Here is a 21848-nt window from a genome sequence, read left to right as displayed (position 1 = left end):
ATATAGCCAGCTTGAATTGCTTCAGAGGATGACTATTTGAAATTAACATAAAAGCAGCGTCACCACAGCCCAAGAAACTACAAGACAGGATTCATGGAGTCTGACTGATTGATGCAATTTTCATATCCATATATACTTGGGATTTTTTTTTATGCTGGAAGTATTTCAAACTTTGAACCACGTATTAGGGTACCAAAAAATATCCTACTCAACTTCCACTTCAGAATTGATCATTAGAACAGTACTCCACCTTAGATTATACCGCGACTCTCTATCTCAATATTCTTAGATACTTCAAGATGTTCAATGTGTTAAGGATGAACAAAAAGCTCAGGTAGGCTGGCACAGTTTGCAAGTAAGACTCACAAAGCCTGCCTTTTCTTTATAGCATCAGACTCTTTTTTCTGCAAAGGGGGGAATGATCTATTTGACACATTTCTCAAGGATTCTTTTATTCTGTCACTTCTCAAGCAGAGAGTAAAAAACACCTTTCCTCTTCCCCCTAGTAATATATTTTGTGATTTTTCCATCAGCCCAGCAACTCTGAAAATCTGCTGAAAGTCACTTTAGTGCACTCACATAGGAAACTGCATTTTCCTACTAAAAAAAATAGAAAAAAAGCCACATGTTACTGTGAAAATATATACTATATATGGGCATATAATATAGGTATATATATTCCTATTATATATATATATCCATCTATAGAGACATAGATATACATAGTTTAATATAAAATCTCCAGGAACAGATATTTTAAATGTAAAATAAGCAGAACAATTCAAGAGACACTGGGAATACAAAAGGAAAGACTGTATCACCAATTGTATGATTTGTTAAACATTTGTACAACAAATAGCATAAAATTCTAATTTTAAAATACAAGCTTCATAATCACCAGATGATTTATCTGAAGCATAGAAATATTTAGGACTTACAGTTAATAACAGTCTAGTTAACATCACCGCAAAAAGTCTTAAAAATTATTCTACCACAAAGAATGAGATATGATGGTCTGGTGAAATATTTCCAGGAGCATATTATCATCTTATATGAATCTCTTTCTGGTACAAAGCAATCAGCAAGGTGTAGAGAAGTGGACTGAAAAAGTAGAAGCAATAAAATGTAGAAGTTTGCTACAAAGAAGAGAATATTTTTAAACTCATTGGTGAAAGCATGTTGTGGGCTTTTAAAAAATATGGAAGATTAACACACCCTATATGCAGATCTTTAAAAGCCCATGTCTTAGAATAACACTGGATTTCCTTGGCTATTTCAAAAGTCTTATCCTTTCTTTTTTTTTTATTATAAGTTCTGGGATACATGTGCAGAATGTGCAGGTTTGTTACATAGGTATACACGTGCCATGGTGGTTTGGTGCACCCATCAACTCATCATCTACACTAGGTATTTCTCCTAATGCTATCCATCACCTAGCCCCAAAAACCCCAAAAGGCCTCAGTGTGTGATGTTCCTCTCCCTGTGTCCACGTGTTCTCATTGTTCTACTACCACTTATGAGTGAGAACATGCAGTGTTTGGTCTTCTGTTCTTATGTTAGTTTGCTGAGAATGATGGTTTCCAGCTTCATCCATGTCCCTGCAAAGGACATGAACTCATCCTTTTTTATGGCTGCATAGTATTCCATGATGTATATGTGCCACATTTTCTTTATCCATTCTATCACTGATGGGTACTTGGGTTGGTTCCAAGTCTTTGCTACTGTGAACTGTGCTGCAATAAACATACATGTGCATGTGTCTTTATACTAGAATGATTTACAATACTTTGGGTGTATACCCAGTAATGGGATGGCTGAGTCAAATGATATTTCTGGTTCTAGATCCTTGAGGAATCAGCACCCTGTCTTCCACAATTCTTGAACTAATTTACCAACAGTGTAAAGGTGTTCCTATTTCTCCACATCCTCTCCAGCATCTGTTGTTTCCTGACTTTTTAATGATCACCATTCTAACTGGTGTGAGATGGTATCTCATTGTGGTTTTGATTTGCATTTCTCCAATGACCAGTGACTATGAGCTTTTTTTCATATGTTTCTTGGCCATATAAATGTCTTCTTTCCAGAAGTGTCTGTTCATATCCTTCAGCCACTTTTTGATGCAGTTGTTTTTTTCTTGTAAATTTGTTTAATTTCTTTGTAGATTCTGGATATTAGCCCTTTGTCAGATGAATAGATTGCAAAAGTTTTCTCCCATTCTGTAGCTTGCCTTTCATTCTGATGATAGTTTCTTTTGCTGTGCAGAGGCTCTTTAGTTTAATTTGATCCCATTTGTCAATTTTGGCTTTTGTTGCCATTGCTTTTGGTGTTTTAGTCATGAAGTCCTTGCCCATGCCTATGTCCTGAATGGTATTGCCCAGGTTTTCTTCTAGGGTTTTTATCGTTTTAAGTCTTACATTTAAGTCTTTAATCCATCTCGAGTTAATTTTTGTATAAGGTATAAGGAAGGGGTCCAATATCAGTTTTCTGCATATGGCTAGCCAGTTTTCCTAACACCATTAATTAAATAGATAATCCTTTCCCCATTGCTTGTTTTGGCAGGTTTGTCAAGGATTTCAATAAGCTTAGGCACCATGATCAAGACAGCTTCATCCCCGGGTTGAAAGGCTAGTGCAACACACACAAATCAATAAATGTAATCTATGACATAAACAGAACCAATGACAAAAACCACATAATTATTCCAATAGATGCAGAAAAGCCTTTGATAAAATTCAATACCCCTTCATACTAAAAACTCTCAATAAACTAGGTATTGATGGAATGTATCTCAAAATAATAAGAGCTATTTATGATAAACCAAACAGCCAATATCATACCGAATGGTCAAAAGCTGGAAGAATTCCCTTTGAAAATTGGCACAAGACAAGGATGCCCTTTCTCACCACTCCTATTCAACACAGTATTGGAAGTTTTGGCCAGGGCAATCAGGCAAGAGAAAGAAATAAAGGATATCCAAATAGGAAGAGAGAAAGTCAAATTGTCTCTGTTTGTAGATGACATGATTGTATATTTAGAAAACCCCATCATCTCAGCCCAAAATCTCCTTAAGCTAATAAGCAACTTCAGCAAAGTCTCAGGATACAAAATTAATGTGCAAAAATCACAAGCATTCCTAAACACCAATAATAGACAAACAGAGAGCCAAATCATGAGTGAACTTCCATTCACAATTGCTACAAAGAGAACAAAATACCAAGGAATCCAACTTACAAGGGATATGAAGGACCTCTTCAAGAACTACAAACCACTGCTCAAGGAAATAAGAGAAGACACAAACCAATGGAAAACATTCCATGCTCATGCACAGGAAGAATCTATATCATGGAAATGACCATACTTTCTAAAGCAATTTATAGATTCACTGCTATCCCCATCAAGTTACCATTGACTTTCTTCACAGAATTAGAAAAAAACTACTTTAAATTTCATATGGAACCAAAAAAGAACCCATATAGCCAAGAGAATCCTAAGCCAAAAGAACAAAGCTGGAAGCATCATGCTACCTGACCTCAAACTATACTACAAGGCTACAGTAACCAAAACAGCATGGTGCTGGTACCAAAACAGATATATAGACCAACTAAACAGAACAGAGGCCTCAGAAATAATGCCACCATCTAAATTTCCAGTGAATTTTCTAATAATTACTGAAATGTGGGGGAAAACCTATAGCATCAATTTTGTAAAAAGTATTGTATATTTTGTAAAACATAAAAATAATGTTTCCAATGATTTTATTTCCTCTCCAATATACAAATATGGCCTCTGTAAAATACAATTCTGGAAATATAATTTATAATCCCCACAGTCTAAGGATATTGGGAAAAACCCTTTAATCTGCTATATTTTAAGTAAATTCTCAAGATTCAATATTTTCAATTGTTACCCTTACAAATTGCTTTGGAATTGCATGACTAATTTAAAACTGAACAACAACAAAAGACAGCAGTGAGTCAAACAGTTAAGTAACACTGTCACAATTATTCTTCAATTCATAAAAATAAGAAATGTCATTGATCCTTCTTCCTCAAAAGCTATACAAATTGAATTTTTAAAAATTAATCAAAATGAACACTTTTACTACACAAGTGATCATCTACTAATAATGTATGGAACTCTTACAGTTTAGACCTATTATAAGGAAAAAATAACCTCTTCAAAACTTCTCAAATTTAATCTTTTTTTAACTTTTATTTTAAGTTTAGGAGTCCAATCGCAGGTTTGTTATATAGGTAAACTTGTGTCATGGGAGTTTGTTGTACAGATTATTTTGTCACCCAGGTATTAAGCTAGTACCCATTAGTTGTTTTTCCTGATCCTCTCCCTGTTCTTACCCTCTACCCTCCAAAAGGCCCCAGTGTGTGTTGCTCCCCTCTATGTGTTTGTGTGTTCTCAACATTTAGCTCCTACTTAGAAGGAGCTCCTACTTAGCTCCTACATGCAGTATTTGGATTTCTGTTCCTGTGTTAGTTTGCTAAGGATGATGGCCTCCATCCATGTTCCTGCAAAGGACATGATCTCATTTTTTATGGCTGCTTGATATTCCATGTTCTATATGTACCACATTTTCTTTATCCAGTCTATCACTGATGGACATTTAGGTTGATTCCATGTCTTTGCTGTTGTGAATAGTGCTGCAATGAACATACGCATGCATGTATCTTTATAATAGAATGATTTATATTCCTTTAGGTATATACCCAGTAATGAAATTGCTGGGTCAAATGGTATTTCTGTCCTTAGGTCTTTGAGGAGGAATCACCACACTGTCTTCCACAGTGGCTGAACTAACTTACACTCCCATCAACAGTGTATAAGCATTCCTTTTTTCTCACAACCTTCCTACCATCTGTTTTTTTTTTTTTTTTACTTTTTAATAATCGCTATTCTGACAGATGTCAGATGGTATCTCATTTGTGGTTTACATTTGCATTCCTGTAATGATCAGTGATGTTGAGTTTTTCATATGATTGCTGGCTACATGTATATATTCTTTTGAAAAGTGTCTGTTCATGTCCTTTGCCCACTTTTTAATGGGGTTGTTTTTTCTTGTAAATGTAAGTTTCTTGTAGACTCTGGATATTAGACCTTGGTCAGATAGATTTTAAAAATTTTCTCCCATTCTGTAGGTTGTCTGTTCACTCTGATGATAGTTTCTTTTGCTGTGCAGAAGCTCTTTAATTTAATTAGATCCCATTTGTCAATATTGGCTTTTTTTTGCAATTGCTTTTGGTGTTTTGATCATAAAATCATTGCCCATGCCTATGTCCTGAATGGTATTGCCTAGGTTGTCACCCCAGGTTTTTATAGTTTGGTATTTTACATGTAAGTATGTAATTCATCTTTATTTTTGTATATGGTATAAGGAAGGAGTCCAGTTTCAATCTTCTGCATATGTCTAGTCAGTTAACCCATCACCATTTATTGAATAGGGAATCCTTTCCCTGATGTTTGTTTTTGTCAGGTTTGTTGAAGATCAGATAGTTACAAGTTTTCAGTCTTGTTCTATTCTGTTCCATTGGTCTATGTGCTTGCTGTTGTACCATGACCGTGCTGTTTTCATTACCATAGCTCTGTAGTATAGTCTGAAGTCAGATAGTGTGATGCCTCCAGCTTTGTTCTTTTTGCTTAGGACTTCCTTGGCTATTTGGACTCTTTTTTTGGTTTCACATGAATTTTAAAACAGCTTATTCTCGTTCTGTGAAGAATGTCAGTGGTAGTTTAATGGGAATAGCATTAAATCTATAAATTGCTTTAGGCAGTGTGGTCATTTTCAATATATTGATTATTCCTATCCATGAGCATGGAATGATTTTCCATTTGTTTGTGTCATCTATGATTTCTTTGAGTAGTGGTTTGTAGTTCTCCTTGTAAAGATAATTCACCTCCCTGGTTAGCTGTATTCCTAGGTATTTTATTTTTTTGTGTGGCAATTGTGAATGGGAGTTCATTCATGATTTGGCTCTCGGCTTGACTGTTGTTGGTATATAGGAATGCTAGCACTCTTTGCACATTGATTTTTGTATCCTGAGACTTTGCTGAAATTGTTTATTAGCTTAAGAAGCTTTTGGGCTGAGATGATGGGGTTTTCTAGATACAGGATCTATATATACGATCATGTCATCTGTAAATGGGGACAGTTTGACTTCCTCTCTTCCTATTTGAATGCCTTTATATCTTTCTCTTGCCTTGATTTCCCTGGCCAGAAATTCCAATACTATGTTGAATGTGAGTGTTGAGAGAGGGTACATTTGTCTTGTGCTGGTTTTCAATGGGAATGCTTCCAGATTTTGCCCATTCAGTATGATGTTGGCTATGGGTTTGTCATAGATGGTTCTTATTATTTTGAGGTATGTTCCTTCAATATCTAGTTTATTGAGAGTTTTCAACATGAAGGGATATTGCATTTTATCAAAAGCCTTTTTGGCATTTATTGAGATAATCATGTGCTTTTTGTCCTTAGTTCTGTTTATGTGATGAATCACATTTATTGATTTGCATATTTTGAACCAACCTTGCATCCCTAGGATAAAGCCTACTTGATTGTCATGAATAAGCTTTTTGATGTGCTGCTGGATTCAGTTTGCCAGTATTCTGTTGAAGATTTTTGCATTGATGTTCATCAAGAATATTGGCCTGAAGTTTTCTTTTTTTATTGTATCTCTGCCAGGTTTGGTATCAGGATGATGCTGTCCTCCTAAAATGAGTTAGGGAGAAGTCCCTCCTTTTCAATTTTTTGGAATAGTTTCAGTAGGAATGATACCAGCTCTTCTTTGTACATCTGGTAGAATTCAACTGTGAATACATCTGGTCCTGGGCCTTTTAGTTGGTAGGCTATTTATTACTGCCTCTATTTCAGAACTCATTATTGGTCAGTTCAGGGATTCAATTTCTTCCTGGTTCGGTCTTGGAAGGGTGTATGTGCCCAGGAATTTATCCATTTCTTCTAGGCTTTCTAGTTCATTTGCATAGAGGGGTTTATAATATTCTCTGAGGATTGTTTGTATTTCTATAGTACAACTCTTTTGCAAGATAATGAAACACTAAAATCTTCTCATTAATTAAACTACAAGAAAAGAAAAACTCAAAACAAAGAGAATTAAATTATCTGACTATCTCACTGATAAAAGTGTATACGAAATAGAAAATCCAAAATACATTTCCCCACTCACTCTTAGCAAAATTAATTAATTAGTAGTTAAACAGAAATACATTAGTCATCTACTCATTTATAGCAACTCCTTCTTTAGTTAGTAGTAATAATATTCACGTATATTTGCGAGCAAGAAGTACAAAAGAATTAGATCAATGTTTTTAATAAAAGGATGCACTTTAAATTCTAATTTTCTGAGTTATTTTTCTAATTTTAATCAACATATAATCAACATTTCTGAATACCTAATGACTTACTGAAATGACTGTCAAGTTTCGTAAAGGTTGATTTTTGAGATTTTTTTTCCTAATGGCTTACTATTTGAGTCACCTTGGTTATTTATATATAATGTAATACTTGTTCTTTTTTGTTGAATATGCATTCAAATTCTGCATAAGAATGCAGGTGACCTGTAACTCTAAAGTGCCAATTTTTCTCACACTGACAAGTAAACATAGAAGTCTTTTCTTACTGCCTATTAACTTATTTTGATAGGGAAAAAATATAAACATGATTACATTTTTATGTTCCTTCAGGTGATTCTGAATCAGATCAGTTGTTCATTCAGGCCTGAACATCCTCAGAAATCAAGATGAGTAGTCTATATCTAGATTACAAATGTAAATGCAAATGTTTAGAGTCAGCTGATTGAGATATGGCAACAAGCTATTGAAAATGATCTACACCTTACATCTACGCTTAGAACAGTTGCAAACTAATTGTAGTACTTTATTGTTACTCAGAGGTGTTCTGTGAAATCTTTTTTCAAGTGGAAATTCTAAAATTTAATCTCCCATAATCTATTATAATGTACATCTCAAGACCTACATTCAATTTACAGTTCACTTGCTACATAATGAAACTTCTATGAATCACATAGAAGCAAATCTACCTAGGTGGATGAGCAGTACTATCATATGACTAGAACCAGGGCAGCTAGAAGTCACTTGATTTTCCAAGCCAGATATCCAGAAATCTTCTCAGAATCATAGCTGTTCCTGAGCACCCACATCCCTATTCTCCACATACACACTGTTTCAAAGTCCTACTGATTCCACCACCTTAATAAATCTTCACCCATCCATTTTTCTCTATTTCCACTGTGATTGCTTTATTTTAGTCCCACGTCATCTCTCACTCACACTACTGCAATTGTCTGGTCTCCATGTCTCCAGTTTCTGCACTTCCTGAGCTGTTGTCCTAATTTTAGTTAGAGTGAGGTTTCTCTAATTCCATTCCCTCCTTCAGTTTTACTTACTGCCTACACTGTCTACACCCCTGGAATAAACTACGAAGCATCTGTGGTCTGGTCTCTACTGGTCTTCTGTCTTCTCCTCGAAGCCCTCTCACATCATATTCCATACTTAAAACTACTACCAGTTTCTTTAACATACCAGAATGCTTCATGCCTCCAAGTTTATGTCACACCTTTTGCCTATATAATTACTCCCTCTCTATTGCATCCCAGCCACAGCCAACTTTCTGGGAAATTTAGCTGTTCTGGTAATCCAAGGTAGAAATGATCATCTATTCCTGGGAATGCCCACTGTGCCCTGCACATATATTGCCATATCCCCTGGAACTCCTCACTGCACACTTGGGTGTCTTATCTTCTTGTAAGTTCTTTGAGGTTGAAGACTATCATACTCATCTTGTCTTCCTCAGCACCTGGTATGGTGCCTGGATTATAACAGTAAATCAATGTTTTTTGAAGGAGCCACTTAATAGAAAACAAAAAAACTTATTCTGCCTTTCTGAGGTGAACTCTATGTCAAACTACATATTGAAACACCTCTCAACGCTAGACTAGCTTAATAAAGAATGATATTAGCAGTCTATGAACTGTCATCCATTTTCTGTTTTTAATTTTTTGAGTAGATGTCACTGCTAAGTTAAATCACATAGCAGAGTCACCAAGTGGAAAAGAACTTAACAAGGATTTTTCATTTGGTCTCTGGGAGCCTGTGCACACATAGTCCAAAGAAAAGCACATACCTGAGACTGGGTAATTTATAAAGAAAAAGAAGTTTAATGGATTCAGTTCCACATGGCTGGGGAAGCCTCACAATCATGATGGAAAGGCGAAGCAAAGGAACGTCTTACATGGTGGCAAACAAAAGAGCATGTGCAGGGGAACTCCCATTTATAAAACCATCAGATCTTGTGAGATCTTTATTTTTTCCAATGTCATTGATGATTTCAATCTTACATTAATTAAATACCCTCTGTCTCATCTCTGCCTACTTCTCAGTACTTTCTACTTAACTATACCCTCCTAAAAGCTTAAATGTGAAGAGCACTGAGTTTTAGAAAGGGGACTGGCATGGGGCTAAGAAATTGGTGTTCCACTGCTGGCTTTTTCTCATATGAATATTATGATTCGAGGAGGCTGCAACTTATAAGGCATTAAAGAAAAAATCTAAGAGTACAACTTAAATTGCTTAGAAAAAATTTTCTATATTATTGAAGCTCACAAAACAGGAATTACTTAAATGGATAAATACATTAATGCAGGTGGAACTTTATTAAAATGCCAATTATCTCTAACGGATCTATATATTTCATCTATTTTCAAACAAAATGTCCTTATAAGTTTTTCGTGGAACCTCAGAAACTTATTCTAAAACTCATTATCAAATACACAAGGGTGAAGAATAGCTAAGACAATTTCATTTTGAAGTTTTAGGAAACTTGCCCCACCAAATGTCAAGACTACTTACAAAGCTGTAGTAATTATGATAGTGTTGTAGTGATATGGGAATCAACAAAAAAATCACCATAACAGAATACAGAACACAGAAACAGTCTTGTACATATATGGACGCTTGATATATGACACTGGTGGCCTTAAAAGTCAATAGAGGAAGGATGAACTCCTCAAACAGTGCTTTTGGGACGATGATTATGTTATCATATGGAAAAAATGAGATTCATACCCCATACCATAAATTTTAAAATTCATTCTAGGTCCTTTAAAATCCTAAAAGCAGAAATCATAATCCTCCTATGTGGAAATATACATAAATATGTTTATGATTTTTGATCAGAGAAAATTTTCTAAAAAAAAACATCAAAACCCAAAGTATAAATAAAAAGACCAAAAATTTTAACATTAAAAATAAAACATTTCACTTATCAAAAGACACCATAAATAATGACTTATACAAATGTATCTAGTAAATAAGTAAATAGGATGAATGTATACAGTGATCTTAGTACCTGTACACTCATTAAAGGATTACTTATAATAGCAGAAGAGCTTCCAGAAAAGCTCCCCAAACCAGGAACAATATGATAGGAGTCAAAGCATTGGACCACCCATGTCCTTGTGATCCTGCTGTCATTAATCAATCACCACCCTTCCCATCAGACATGTAAAAGAAGAGATGGAAGATGCCTATAAAGGGGTTTCTTTAAAGAGGGAATTTTCAATGACTGAGTTGAATATTCCTCCACACACTCTTCAAAACAAGAGAACCACTGGGAAAACTTGGCATGTGTCCTCTGGAATTTGAAGGACATAGAAACTGGTGTCTGACTTGCACATGAGTCCAATCGGACGGAGCTGACTGGTGGCCAAACTACAAGAGAAAAGGTTTTGTTGGTGATTGCCTGAACTTGCAGAATTTGGTTGGCCAGGCTTGAATATGTGTATTTCTTGTTATGTTCTGAATTGCATCCCCTCAAAGTTTATATGTTGACGTCCTAACCCCCAGTACCTGAGAATGTTACTCTACTTGGAGATAGGACCTTAAAAGAGATAACATTAGGTCATTAGGGTAGATCCTAACCCAATATGACTGATGTCCTTATAAGAGGAAATTTGAACACAGACACACCCACGGGGAAAATCACGTGAAGACAGTGAGAGAAGACTGCCATTTACAAGAAAAGGACAGAGGACTCAGGAAAAAAATAAATAAAAAAAAAAAAACAAAAAACCTGCTGACACTTCAGTCTCACACTTCTGGCCTCCAAAACTGTGAGGATATAGATTTCTGTTGTTAAATTTATATTCTGTGATGCTTTGTTATGGCAGCCCTCACAAACTAATATACTCATGGGCCAGAGGCAAGCTCCAGGGAAGTGAGCTGTTTGGGGTTTGTCTTAACAGGGATTCCACCCAAGAGGATCGTTCTAGATAGATAATGGGACCATAGCAGCAGGACTGGGAGGGAAGCAGGAATTTAGTTATGAGCATCAGGAAAATTGACTTTGTGGCACTCCAGCAGTGCAGAATTTTCTAGTAATCCATATAAGGATCCCACAAGAGAAAATGTAAGCTCACCATCTGCCATACTCAGGGAACACCAATTCCAGATTATAACTGTAAAAGTTGAATGAAAATCTTTCTGTCCTCTTAACTCTCTTTCCTCCCCTAAGTTACCTACCCTGGGGATCAGTGAAGGTGAAAGTAGCAGAGTACTAAACAAGTGGAGAGAAAAACAGAGGCATCAACCACTGCATCCTTTCTCATTACAGCTTGCCACGTCTGAAGTAGACCTGGTCTAGGGGATGGAGGAGCTTTAAATTTGGTGAAGATTCAAGCTGTGATACCAGAGTTGGTCAGACTTTTATAACTACCAATACAAAGCAGTGGGAAACTATAGAGTGACAGCCTAAGGATGAATCCAGAAGTGGGAAAATATATCCTGACTGAGAAAGTGAGTTAACGAGGGATGGTGAGAAAGGCTGAAGAGACTTCCTACTGCAACTGGGCAAGTCCATAGCTTTAATAAGTCAGTTACAGCAGACTAAATAATAAATAATATACATTATTAATACGAGATGTATTATAGAATTAATGATTCAAATCAACACTTGTTCCAGCTTAAACAACTACATAAAGTGGATCCTGAACACTCTACCTCCAAACTCTTTTCTTAATTCACACATTTTTTCATTCTTTACTCACTCAACTGATAGTTTTGGGGGATGTCCTGTGTGCCAGGCACCGTGCTAAGCTCTGGCAATACAATGGTGAACAGAATGCATGCCCTTATTGACCTCAAAATATTACAGTGAGATGGGAGTTACTGTTACTACTTCACAAGTGATGCTGCAGAAGATACAATGAGTCACTTACTCAGGCCTTGGAGTCTGCAAGGAAGGCACACAGGCTGCTCTCAAATCCAGGACTGATAAAATCATATTCTGCATCCTTTTCATTATTACACCTTGATTCTTATTCACCATGAAAATTGTTTTAATTGAGTGTTAGCAGAGCCTTCCTGCACAATAGTGCTGAAAGGTTGAAGATCTTTCTATGTTCTGTATCGTGAATGACATATGTAACCTCAGGTATATAAACATTTCCCAGGAACACAGGCCCTTCTTCTGTGCAATACAGTGTCTACACTAAATTGCTAAAGCTTCCTCAGATGTTACTTTTTAAAACCCTAACAACTAAATTGCAAACTTTGATAAACTGATGCAAATAGTAACACTAAAAAGTTTAATTTTTTTAAATTTATTATTATTATACTTTAAGTTTTAGGGTACATGTGCACAATGTGCAGGTTAGTTACGTATGAATACATGTGCCATGCTGGTGCACAGCACCCACTAACTCGTCATCTAGCATTAGGTATATCTCTCAATGCTATCCCTCCCCCCTCCCCCCGCCCCACCCCACAACAGTCCCCAGAGTGTGATGTTCCACTTCCTGTGTCCATGTATTCTCATTGTTCAATTCCCACCTATGAGTGAGAATATGCAGTGTTTGGTTTTTTGTTCTTGCGATAGTTTACTGAGAATCATGATTTCCAATTTCATCCATATCCCTATAAAGGACATGAACTCATCATTTTTTATGGCTGCATAGTATTCCATGGCATATATGTGCCACATTTTCTTAATCCAATCTATCATTGTTGGACATTTGGGTTGGTCCCAAGTCTTTGCTATTGTGAATAATGCCACAACAAACATATGTGTGCATGTGTCTTTATAGCAGCATGATTTATAGTCCTTTGGGTATATACCCAGTAATGGGATGGCTGGGTCAAATGGTATTTCTAGTTCTAGATCCCTGAGGAATCACCACACTGACTTCCACAATGGTTGAACTAGTTTACAGTCCCACCAACAGTGTAAAAGTGTTCCTATTTCTCCACATCCTCTCCAGCACCTGTTGTTTCCTGACTTTTTAATGATTGCCATTCTAACTGGTGTGAGATGGTATCTCATTGTGGTTTTGATTTGCATTTCTCTGATGGCCAGTGATGGTGGGCATTTTTTCATGTCTTTTTCGGCTGCATAAATGTCTTCTTTTGAGAAGTGTCTGTTCATGTCCTTCACCCACTTTTTGATGGGGTTGTTTGTTTTTTTCTTGTAAATTTGTTTGAGTTCATTGTAGATTCTGGATATTAGCCCTTTGTCAGATGAGTAGGTTGCGAAAATTTTCTCCCATTTTTTAGGTTGCCTGTTCACTCTGATGGTAGTTTCTTTTGCTGTGCAGAAGCTCTTTAGTTTAATTAGATCCCATTTATCAATTCTGGCTTTTGCTGCCATAGCTTTTGGTGTTTTAGACATGAAGTCCTTGCCCATGCCTATGTCCTGAATGGTAATGCCTAGGTTTCCTTCTAGGGTTTTTATGGTTTTAGGTCTAACGTTTAAGTCTTTAATCCATCTTGAATTGATTTTTGTATAAGGTGTAAGGAAGGGATCCAGTTACAGCTTTCTACATATAGCTAGCCAGTTTTCCCAGCACCATTTATTAAATAGAGAATCCTTTCCCCATTGCTTGTTTTTCTCAGGTTTGTCAAAGATCAGATAGTTGTAGATATGCGGCATTATTTCTGAGGGCTCTGTTCTTTTCCATTGATCTATATCTCTGTTTTCGTACCAGTACCATGCTGTTTTGGTTACTGTAGCCTTGTAGTATAGTTTGAAGTCAGATAGCGTGATGCCTCCAGCTTTGTTCTTTTGGCTTAGAATTGACTTGGCAATGCGGGCTCTTTTTTGGTTCCATATGAACTTTAAAGCAGTTTTTTCCAATTCTGTGAAGAAAGTCATTGGTAGCTTGATGGGGATGGCATTGAATCTGTAAATTACCTTGGGCAGTATGGCCATTTTCACGATATTGATTCTTCCTACCCATGAGCATGGAATGTTCTTCCATTTATTTGTATCCTCTTTTATTTCCTTGAGCAGTGGTTTGTAGTTCTCCTTGAAGAGGTCCTTCACATCCCTTGTAAGTTGGATTGCTAGGTATTTTATTCTCTTTGAAGCAATTGTGAATGGGAGTTCACTCATGATTTGGCTCTCTGTCTGTTATTGGTGTATAAGAATGCTTGTGATTTTTGTACATTGATTTTGTATCCTGAGACTTTGCTAAAGTTGCTTATCAGCTTAAGGAGATTTTGGGCTGAGACAATAGGGTTTTCTAGATATACAATCATGTCATCTGCAAACAGGGACAATTTGACTTCCTCTTTTCCTAATTGAATACCCTTTATTTCCTTCTCCTGCCTAACTGCTCTAGCCAGAACTTCCAACACTATGTTGAATAGGTGTGGTGAGAGAGGGCATCCCTGTCTTGTGCCAGTTTTCAAAGGGAATGCTTCCAGTTTTTGCCCATTCAGTATGATATTGGCTGTGGGTTTGTCATAGATAGCTCTTATTATTTTGAGATACATCCCATCAATACCTAATTTATTGAGAGTTTTTAGCATGAAGCGTTGTTGAATTTTGTCAAAGGCCTTTTCTGCATCTATTGAGATAATCATGTGGTTTTTGTCTTTGGTTCTGTTTATACGCTGGATTACATTTATTGATTTGTGTATATTGAACCAGCCTTGCATCCCAGGGATGAAGCCCACTTGATCATGGTGAATAAGCTTTTTGATGTGCTGCTGGATTTGGTTTGCCAGTATTTTATTGAGGATGTTTGCATCAATGTTCATCAAGGATATTGGTCTAAAATTCTCTTTTTTGGTTGTGTCTCTGCCAGGCTTTGGTATCAGGATGATGCTGGCCTCATAAAATGAGTTAGGGAGGATTCCCTCTTTTTCTATTGATTGGAATAGTTTCAGAAGGAATGGTACCAGTTCCTTCTTGTACCTCTGGTAGAATTCGGCTGTGAGTCCATCTGGTCCTGGACTCTTTTTGGTTGGTAAGCTACTGATTATTGCCACAATTTCAGCTCCTGTTATTGGTCTATTCAGAGACTCAACTTCTTCCTGGTTTAGTCTTGGGAGGGTGTATGTGTCGAGGAATTTATCCATTTCCTCTAGATTTTCTAGTTTATTTGCGTAGAGGTGTTTGTAGTATTCTCTGATGGTAGTTTGTATTTCTGTGCGATTGGTGGTGATATCCCCTTTATCATTTTTTATTGTGTCTATTTGATTCTTCTCTCTTTTTTTCTTTATTAGTCTTGCTGGCAGTCTATCAATTTTGTTGATCTTTTCAAAAAACCAGCTCCTGGATTCATTAATTTTTTGAAGGGTTTTTTGTGTCTCTATTTCCTTCAGTTCTGCTCTGATTCTAGTTATTTCTTGCCTTCTGCTAGCTTTTGAATGTGTTTCCTCTTGCTTTTCTAGTTCTTTTAATTGTGATGTTAGGGTGTCAATTTTGGATCTTTCCTGCTTTCTCTTGTGGGCATTTAGTGCTATAAATTTCCCTCTACACACTGCTTTGAATGTGTCCCAGAGATTCTGGTATGTTGTGTCTTTGTTCTCATTGGTTTCAAAGAACATCTTTATTTCTGCCTTCATTTCGTTATGTACCCAGTAGTCATTCAGGAGCAGGTTGTTCAGTTTCCATGTAGTTGAGCAGTTTTGAGTGAGATTCTTAATCCTGAGTTCTACTTTGATTGCACTGTGGTCTGAGAGACAGTTTGTTATAATTTCTGTTCTTTTACATTTGCTGAGGAGAGCTTTACTCCCAAGTATGTGGTCAATTTTGGAATAGGTGTGGTGTGGTGCTGAAAAAAATGTATATTCTGTTGATTTGGGGTGGAGAGTTCTGTAGATGTCTATTAGGTCCACTTGGTGCAGAGCTGAGTTCAATTCCTGGGTATCCTTGTTGACTTTCTGTCTCATTGGTCTGTCTAATGTTGACAGTGGGATGTTAAAGTCTCCCATTATTATTGTGTGGGAGTCTAAGTCTCTTTGTAGGTCACTCAGGAATTGCTTTATGAATCTAGGTGCTCCTGTATTGGGTGCATATATATTTAGGATAGTTAGCTCTTCTTGTTGAATTGATCCCTTTACCATTATGTAATGGCCTTCTTTGTGTCTTTTGATCATTGTTGGTTTAAAGTCTGTTTTATCAGAGACTAGGATTGCAACCCCTGCCTTTTTTGGTTTTCCATTTGCTTGGTAGATCTTCCTCCATCCCTTTATTTTGAGCCTATGTGTGTCTCTGCATGTGAGATGGGTTTCCTGAATACAGCACACTGATGGGTCTTGACTCTTTATCCAATTTGCCAGTCTGTGTCTTTTAATTGGAGCATTTAGTCCATTTACATTTAAAGTTAATATTGTTATGTGTGAATTTGATCCTGTCATTGTGATGTTAGCTGGTTATTTTGCTCATTAGTTGATGCAGTTTCTTCCTAGTCTCGATGGTCTTTACATTTCGTCATGTTTTTGCAGTGGCTGGTACCGGTTGTTCCTTTCCATGTTTAGCGCTTCCTTCAGGAGCTCTTTTAGGGCAGGCCTGGTGGTGACAAAATCTCTCAGCATTTGCTTGTCTGTAAAGGATTTTATTTCTCCTTCACTTATGAAGCTTAGTTTGGCTGGATATGAAATGCTGGGTTGAAAATTCTTTTATTTAAGAATGTTGAGTATTGGCCCCCACTCTCTTCTGGCTTGTAGGGTTTCTGCTGAGAGATCCGCTGTTAGTCTGATGGGCTTCCCTTTGTGGGTAACCTGACCTTTCTCTCTGGCTGCCCTTAACATTTTTTCCTTCATTTCAACTTTGGTGAATCTGACAATTATGTGTCTTGGAGTTGCTCTTCTCAAGGAGTATCTTTGTGGCGTTCTCTGTATTTCCTGAATCTGAATGTTGGCCTGCCTTGCTAGACTGGGGAAGTTCTTCTGGATAATATCCTGCAGAGTGTTTTCCAACTTGGTTCCATTCTCCCCATCACTTTCAGGTACAGCAATCAGACATAGATTTGGTCTTTTCACTTGGTCCCATATTTCTTGGAGGCTTTGTTCATTTCTTTTTATTCTTTTTTCTCTAAACTTCCCTTCTCGCTTCATTTCATTCATTTCATCTTCCATCACTGATACCCTTTCTTCCAGTTGATTGCATCGGCTCCTGAGGCTTCTGCATTCTTCACGTAGTTCTCGAGCCTTGGCTTTCAGCTCCATCAGCTCCTTTAAGCACTTCTCTGTATTGGTTATTCTAGTTATACATTCTTCTAAATTTTTTTCAAAGTTTTCAACTTCTTTGCCTTTGGTTTGAATTTCCTCCTGTAGCTCAGAGTAGTTTGACCGTCTGAAGCCTTCTTCTCTCAGCTAGTCAAAGTCATTCTCCATCTGGCTTTGTTCTGTTGCTGGTGAGGAACTGCGTTCCTTTGGAGGAGGAGGAGAGGCGCACTGCTTTTTAGAGTTTCCAGTTTTTCTGCTCTGTTTTTTCCCCATCTTTGTGGTTTTATCTACTTTTGGTCTTTGATGATGGTGATGTACAGATGGGTTTTTGGTGTGGATGTACTTTCTGTTTGTTAATTTTCTTTCTAACAGACAGGACCCTCAGCAGCAGGTCTGTTGGAGTTTGCTAGACGTCCACTCCAGACCCTGTTTGCCTGGGTATCAGCAGTCGTGTCTGCAGAACAGTGGTTTTTCGTGAACTGCGAATGCTGCTGTCTGATCGTTCCTCTGGAAGTTTTGTCTCAGAGGAGTACCCGGCCGTGTGAGGTGTCAGGCTGCCCCTGCTGGGGGGTGCCTCCCAGTTAGGCTGCTCGGGGGTCAGGGGTCAGGGACCCACTTGAGGAGGCAGTCTGCCCATTCTCAGATCTCCAGCTGCGTGCTGGGAGAACCACTGCTCTCTTCAAAGCTGTCAGACAGGGACATTTAAGTCTGCAGAGGTTACTGCTGTCTTTTTGTTTGTCTGTGCCCTGCCCCCAGAGGTGGAGCCTACAGAGGCAGGCAGGCCTCCTTGAGCTGTGGTGGGCTCCACCCAGTTTGAGCTTCCCCGCTGCTTTGTTTACCTAAGCAAGCCTGGGCAATGGCGGGCGCCCCTCCCCCAGCCTTGCTGCCACCTTGCAGTGTGATCTCAGACTGCTGTGTTAGCAATCAGTGAGACTCCGTGGGCATAGCACCCTCTGAGCCAGGTGCGGGATATAATCTCCTGGTGCACCATTCTTTAAGGCCGTCGGAAAAGCGCAGTATTTGGGTGGGAGTGACCCGATTTTCCAGGTGCCATCTGTCACCCCTTTCTTTGACTAGGAAAGGGAACTCCCTGACCCCTTGCACTTCCCGAGTGAGGCAATGCCTCGCCCTGCTTCGGCTCATGCACGGTGTGCGCACCCACTGACCTGTGCCCACTGTCTGGCACTCCCTAGTGAGATGAACTGGGTACCTCAGATGGAAATGCAGAAATCACCCGTCTTCTGCATCGCTCATGCTGGGAGCTGTAGACCGGAGCTGTTCGTATTCGGCCATCTTGGCTCCTCCCCTCCAAAAGTTTAATTTTTAAGGTACTACTGTTGGGTCACAAATTTCATTAGAACAAAGGGAGGCAGTCATAATCAAAGTTACTATTCACAACATTATATTAAAAATGAAAGTGCAAATTACATCAGGTTAAAATTTTGGAACCAATGCTAAGATATATTATTATTTCCTTATTGCCCATTAAAAACATGAAATTACATTGGCTGGATTATTCTAACACTGTTAATGTTAAGACTATATTTTGTATTTATTCAGAATCTTACTGGTGACTATTGTTGCCTCTAAAAATTTTCCTTTCAAACTCTAAATTCATTTTATTTGTATAGCTAAAACAGTTCTTTATACAGGGTAATAGAAGATCTTGCCTACCAAAGAGGAAAATTTTCAGCTGTTTATATAAACCCATTGTTATTCTCTGAAGCCTATAAAAGTGACACATTCAGTGTTTATTGGAAGGTCTTATTATTAGAATGAATAGTTATACTTTGCTTCCATGATGAGCTAAACATGTTTTTAAAAAACAAAAAAACTGAACTATTTATGAAACCAATTTTTTTCCTTTCTTTCAACTCACCAGTCCTCTCCCTGCTGAGTGGAATAAAGTTAATGGTACAAACTATTAACTATTTAATAAATAATACTGAATAAATTAGTAAATCGGTAGCACAGAAAGAGAATATACTCTAAGGCAGGCGTCCCCAACCCCTAGGTTCAACGTGGACTGTACTGGTCCTTGAACTGTTAGGAGACTGGCTGCACAGCAGAAAGGGTGTGGTGGGCAAGTGAACATTACTGCCTGAGCTCTGCCTCCTGTCAGAGCAGCTGTGGCATTAGATTCTCGTAGGAGCGCAAACCCTATTGTGAACTGCACCTGCGGGAGGGATCCAGGTTGCACGCTCCTTATGAGAATCTAACCAATGCCTGATGATCTGAGGTGGAACAGTTTCATCCCACTCCGCTCCCTGCAACCCCCAACAGGTTGCGGAAAAATTGTCTTCCACAAAACCCCTCCCTGGTGCCAAAAAGGTTGGGGACCACTGCTCTAAAGAATGTTGGTTCATTCTCCAACTTAGTATCAGTGCTTTAGGGAAATGCATTCAGCCTTTATATTGTTCATTCATTCATCAATCCTTTAGTTCATTCAACAGTATTTACTAAATAGCGAAACGGTCTGCTTAGCCCTGGAAGTATAAAGAAGAATAAAATTCCCCTTGGCTTAATCAGCTTACTTGTAAGGAAGAGAAATATCAAAATGCAATGTTGCCATTGCTTTAATACAAATACATAGGTTCCAAAAGTAAATGTTACTAATGCTGCTTCCATGAGTGAACACACTTAGAAAAGATGAAGGAGGAAATAACTAAACTTGCTCTTAGAAGAGAAGGAGAATTTTATACATGAAGAAAGCAGAAAGAATTCTAGAAAAAGAAAAGAGAGACTGCAGAGGCATGGTATTGTCAAATAACAACCAGTGGTCAGAAATGAAACTTTGAACTTCTCTGAAGTTTACTTGGACCTGGTGTATTAGTCTTCTCAGGCTGCCATAACAAAATACCATAGGCTGATTGACTTAAATAACAAAAATGTATTAACTTACAGTCCTGGAGGCTAGAAGTCCCTAATCAAGGTGCCAGCTGATTTGGTTCTTGATGAGATCTCTCTTTCTGTCTTGTAAACAGTAGTGTCCTCATATAGAAGAGAGAGAAAAAGATTTCTCTCTCTTTTCCTCTTCTTACAAGGTGACCAGTCCTATCAGATTAGGGCATCACTTACCCCTAATTATCTCCTAAGGGTCCTGTCTCCAAATACAGTCACACTGGGGGTTAAGGTGTCAACATAATGAGTTTTGTGGTGCCATAAACGTTCAGTTCGTAAGAGTACTAAATGAGTTCAGAGCAGCTGGGGTGGGAGAAAGGTAGTAGATGCTGTAAGAGTAAACTGGGAGTGAGGTAGTGAAAGATTTAGATTCCACTTTTATTTAGCTAGGTTTATCAATTAGATAGATTTGACATGGCTGAAAAGGTTTAGGGAGAGGAAGGTCCCCTTAGAGGCATACATATAGGGTGGGAATATGGATATTAAGGAGCTATTAAGGAAGTAGAGTCAGTGGGACTAGATCAATTGCACACAGTTTGTAAGAAAGAGAGAGACACTGAGGCTGGTTCTCAGGTTTCAAGTTTGGGAAATAGAGGGATCAGGGGTGATGCTTTTAAGTGAAGTAGCAAATGCCAGGAAGGAGCAGATCAGAGAGAGATAGTGTGTGTGTGTGTGTGTGTGTGTGTGTGTGTGTGTGTGTGTGTGTGTGTGTGTGTGTGTGAGAGAGAGAGAGAGAGAGAAAGAGAGAGAGAGAGACGCTGAGCAAGTTTGAATATGATGACTTTGAGCTATCTTTGGAATTTAATAGTTTAGAATATTTTGTAAACAACTGAAAATGCTACCTTGAGATCCCTAGGAGCAAGAACCAAAAATGAAACTCTAGGGAATACTTAAAATATGATTAGAAACAGAAACCTAAAAAAACGAACTTGTAGGTCCTGGGATGTAGAAAAAGACCCAGAGAGAGAGCTAGAATGAAGGCCAGTGGGAGCACAGTTTCAGGAATGTTATCGTCTTGAATGCCCTAGAGATGTTACATAAAACACAGACAAAGAATAAGTCATTAACTTATTTAATTAGGAGATCTTTCATAACTTTTATGGAGAGAAGTTTCAGCGGAATAATAGGGACAAGAATTTTTATGCAGGCAGAGTCTGGATGTATTTTATTCACCACCATATCCTCATTCCAAGCACGGTGCCCAGCACACGTGTATGTTCAATGAGTATTTATGAAAATAAAGTTAATTAGAAACTGAGGAATGATTAGGAAGAAGAAAAAAGAGGAAATGGAGAGTGTCCAAATACTGAAGCTAGCAGAAAAGAGGAGGACAGATTCATACTTAGAGAAAAAAGAACCAAAGAAAGGTTTCTTTCTTTGCTTTAGAAATGGATAGGAGGACCTTAATTACATTTATAGAAAATGAGAAAAAGCCATTGAAAATGAAGGAG

Source organism: Gorilla gorilla, chromosome 3 (assembly GCF_029281585.2).
Source record: "Gorilla gorilla gorilla isolate KB3781 chromosome 3, NHGRI_mGorGor1-v2.1_pri, whole genome shotgun sequence".
NCBI classification, from domain to species: domain Eukaryota; kingdom Metazoa; phylum Chordata; class Mammalia; order Primates; family Hominidae; genus Gorilla; species Gorilla gorilla.
The sequence above is the reverse complement of the archived record's forward strand: the minus strand, read 5'-3'. Positions refer to the sequence as shown.